Here is a 4,734-nt window from a genome sequence, read left to right on the forward strand (position 1 = left end):
CATATCCATTAAACAACAACTCCCTACTTTTCTGTCCCTCTAGCCCCTGGCAGCCACCATTCTACTTTCTGACCCTATGAATTCATTACTCTAGGTACCTTGTGTATGTGGAATGTTTTTGTGATTGGCTTATTTCACTTAGCATAATGTCCAACAATCTCCATCCTTGCCTTTTTTCCTTTTTCTTACTAAAATTTTCTTCTCAACTTGTTTGTAAGTTATACACTCCGTGTCTATTTCTTAGCAAGTTATTTTAACATTCCTACACTAGTTTAAAGTTAATCAGCATTTTAATCCTACTTAATTAGACAATCCAAGGATCTAAGAATGCTTTAACCACTCTTCCTGATATCCAGTATTTTATTTCTAGCCTACATTTCACCCCTCAAATTAAGCATTATTATTGTTACTGTTATTATCACTAGTTTTAAAGTCAGTGTCTGTTTAGCTTTACCCACATATTAACTTTTTTTTATGTTTGTAAGTATAAAATTATAGTAGACGTTGGAACCTGTTCAGCATCATAAGTTCCAAAACACCAGCACAAAAGTTTATCCATCGTTAAAACCCATTACCTCCTTCTTAAGATGTCAAACTAGCAGGTAACTAAATTAATCAATCTAATCCAAAGGAATAACTCTTGTACTATATAATTTCTCTTTTAGGAGTATATGGGAGAATGAATCAGCTAAATAGCAGACATTTTATGATTTAAGATCAACATTTTTAAAACTGGGTATTACTATACACAGGTAGAAAATACTGAGTAACAAAGATCTTTAAAACTACACATGAAATTCCTTTTCTGTTTACCAATAAATGTGACATAAGACTAAGAAGAAAAAAGGATCCAGAAAATCTGTTTGTTGATAATTCTCTCTGTGTATGTTTTAGTAAGTGGCAACGCTCCCATTCAAGGAATCCATTAGCCTAATTTTCTAATGGAGGAAGAGGTAAGAGATACCACTTTCTGTGGAACAGACACCTATCAACTTAAAACCAAAATTAATAGTAGTATAGGAAACTCGAAAACAGTAGGATTTTTGGCTTATATTTCATGGAAGGTGCTGCTGTTCCAATCTCAAAGTAAAACTGCCTGCTTTCCAAATTCTAAAAATTAACATACTCTCCCCCATGTTATCATACAAACCAGTGAAACCTTTGGTTTCTTTAGAAAAAGGAAGGGTTAAAGCATTGTCGATTATGGAAGAACAATTTTGATTTGGGAACTTCCACACACGCAAATCATGCTGAGTGGCCACTTATTTTACAGAGCAATTTAAATGTTATGCAGTAGCCAAATTATCTTGTTCCATCCACCGTTTGGAGGGGAAAAAATTCAACACCCATAACACTACTTCACTTGATAGGATGTGTATCAATAATAAGTAGCTTAAACTTCCATCAACAAAGTATCTAGTTTGGTTTTTAAAATGGGAAAGTCACACATTTTAAAAGTAAATACAGTTGAAATTGTGAATCAATTATAATTTTGAACTTAATGAACCATGCGGGAGCAGGGTTAATAAACCGATGTGCTTTGAATTTGTTCAAGTACTGATATTTCTGTATATAAAGATTTAGCATATATAACAGCTATCATGAGAAGTGGAAAAAGATTTTCCCCAGAAATGAAAATATTAAAACTAAGTTAAAATAATAAAGTATTATTAGTATTCCACACAGCATAAAATTTGACAAATCAAAGTTTACATGACCCAACTGACCATGTATGAAAATGCTAAGCAGGTATTAACACTGATACTATGTCTAATATTTAAAACCAGTCTGTAATTGGGAGAACATCTAAATCCTTAATTAAATAACAAGTGAAATGGAAGCTTTAAACAGGTATACACTGTTCACACATATATTTCAAGTTTGGAAATGCATATTTGCAAGCAGCAATACAAAAGTATTCATGAAGAATGCATAATCTCTGAAAATTATGAAAACATCCCTGCTACCAATACATTTCTAAATACAAAACTGACTACCCATGGAACATTGCATCAAAAACTGGGGATGTACTGTATGGTGACTAATATAACAAAATAAAAATTATAAAAAAACACCTAAAAAACCCACAACCCCCCCCCAAAATCCCCTGACTACCATATTGTTCTGTGTAGTGAGAGAAGTTCATTTTCAAAACAGATAAAATTCAGTCTTTTGGTGTGAATGGTATGAATGAGTGTTGTGTTTTTTTTTTTAATTCTTAAGTTGTTTGGGATCTTTAAGCATGCAAAACCTCAAATGGGAGGGTCCACAAAAGAACCAAGGTTGTCTTATGGCATCCAGTTAAGGCAGAGCTGGGAATGCCTCAGGGTCATCTACATCAGGAGAAGACTTTTGACTTGTCAGTTCTGCTGCCATGGTTTGGAGTTTAGATGTCCACCATGCCCAAGGACATATCATCCTTCCTTGCCACCATGTCCTGGGAGGCAAAAGTCTCCAAAACTTATCTCCAGCTGAGATGTTGTATCATTTGCTGGCTTCTGGAAATGATGGTCCATAACCCAATCTTCAGCATGAGCCTCTTCACTCTTTGGTTTAGGAAGAACAAATCCCTTCTTCCACTGCCCATCAGCACCTTCATTTAGTTTTCAGATATTAAATTCTACTTTTGCCAGGTTCTTATTTCGAATAGCTTTCCACTCATCCAAAGTCATTTCTTTTGGACCCTCTTCCTTTATTTCTTCAACTTCATTCTCCTTATTTTCAGTGTCTGCAACTGAATGTTCTTCACTTTCTGGTGTTTCCCCAGTCACACTTGATTGATCGAAGTTACTGCAACTATAACATATTTGAATGTATTTTGGGGAGTCTGCTAATTCATCTTGACAGTTCTCCGGTTGTGACATCCACTACCTCCACATTTGTCCTCGTGCTTCAGGCCACTGTAATGTCAGTCTACAATACCTATCAAATTCACATTTGTCACCAGAATCAAATCCATTGCCTTGGCCCGTTTCCCGTCCCCGGTCTTCTCGACCTCTTTCAAGACCACCACAGCCTCGGATAGACCAGTCAATAATCTGTCCATCAGCTGAAAAGTCTCCTCCTTCATTCTTTTCTTCAAGTGGCTTTTCAAATTGTTGTTCATGAGGTGGTCACCTTTCTGGTCTCCTGTCAATTACTCTCCCTTCACACTGCAGCTGTTGATCAGGTCTTCTTCCAACACCTCTTATTCCTTCTTTCTTAAGTGCCATGGGCGGTTGTGTCTCTCTTTCTTGTCAACCATGCCAATGTTGGAGAGGCAGTGGGTTCTTGTGGTCTTTCTGGGACTCTTTAGGCAGCTGTTTGTCTGCTGCATTGGAGGTGGTCTGGGCTGTGGCCTGAGCTGCCCTCTTGGCCCCAGGGCCCCCAATGCCATCCCTTCTGGCTTCTTTTTTCTTGTTTCCTGCTGCTTCAATACCTCAAGGGGGCCCAATTCATCGTCAAATATCCGGTCGAATCAGTTGGTGACCACGCAGCCAAAGCTGTCCTGTAAGTGCCCAGGCATGATGGTGGCTCCGCCGTGAGTTCCTCCACGGACTGCTGCGGACAGGACCCAGCCATGAGCACCTGCTTGAGCTCTTCCCACAAGATGGCAGGGCCCATATTAAGATATTTTTACTCAGCATCCTTTCATGAGTCTCAGACTTTCCATCTGGGAAAATTTTTCTTCAGCTTGTATATATTTAGTGAGGATCTTTTGTTGATACACTTTTCTTAGTTTTTGTTCAAATTGTCTATATTTCAGCATTGTTCTTGGAAGATATATTTGTTAACATGGATTTTTAGGTTACCTTTTTTTCCCCTCTCCTCTTCCACTGGATATTTTATTCTGTTCCTTTCTGGATTGTTTTATTGCTGTCGAGGTGTCAGCCATCAATTAAATTACTGCCCATTGGTACATGATTTGTCTTTTCTCCATGGCAGGTTTTAGAATATAGTCACTTTCGATGTTCTGAATTTTTTTTATTCAAAACAATTTTTCCCTTCTTTGGATTTATTGAGATTCTTGGACTTGAAGATTGATCTTTTCTAACAATTCTGGGAATTTCTCCACTATTATCATATACTTCGAATGTTCTTTTCTTTATTCTGTTACTTCCTTTTGAAACTTCAATTTGGACCTACATTAGGCTTAATCTATCTTCCATGTCTCCTAATCTGTTTTACTAATTTTGCATTCTGTGCTGCACTTTGGTCTAATTTTCTTATATTTATCTTCCAGTTTTAAAATTTTCTCTTCATATATGTCTAATATGCTGTTTTATTTATGTATCATATTTCTAATTGCAGTTACTAAATATTTTACTTTCTAGATATTTTTTGATTCATTTTAAAATTTGCAAAGATCATTATTTACAGTCTCTTGTTCCCTCATATTTTTAAGTTTTCTTTTATTAGTTCCTAAATTTTCTGTAAGATAATTCTAGAAACTAAAATCTTTGTGCTGTCTATTGCTTTGATTGGTTCTCACTCATGGTGACTTATTTCCTTGTGTGTTTTGTGATTTTTATTATGAACTGCTAAGTTTTATTAAAACATTATTGTGGGAATTGCTTGAGGTCCTGGATCACAGTGGAATTTCTCCAGAAAAGATTTGTGTTTACTTCTGCCAGTGTCCTTCTAGAGGCAGATTTTTTTTTTAAAGATTTTATTTATTTATTAGACAGAGATAGAGACAGCCAGCGAGAGAGGGAACACAAGCAGGGGGAGTGGGAGAGGAAGAAGCAGGCTCCT

General features: G+C 36.4%; 1 pseudogene; it reads right to left on the reverse strand.

Moving 5' to 3' along the window:
• Window positions 1–2,252: 2,252 nt before the first annotated feature.
• On the reverse strand, window positions 2,253–3,627 carry LOC103680627 (annotated as a pseudogene).
• Window positions 3,628–4,734: the final 1,107 nt, after the last annotated feature.

This window comes from Ursus maritimus, unplaced genomic scaffold (assembly GCF_017311325.1).
Source record: "Ursus maritimus isolate PB19 unplaced genomic scaffold, ASM1731132v1 scaffold_20, whole genome shotgun sequence".
Lineage (NCBI taxonomy): Eukaryota > Metazoa > Chordata > Mammalia > Carnivora > Ursidae > Ursus > Ursus maritimus.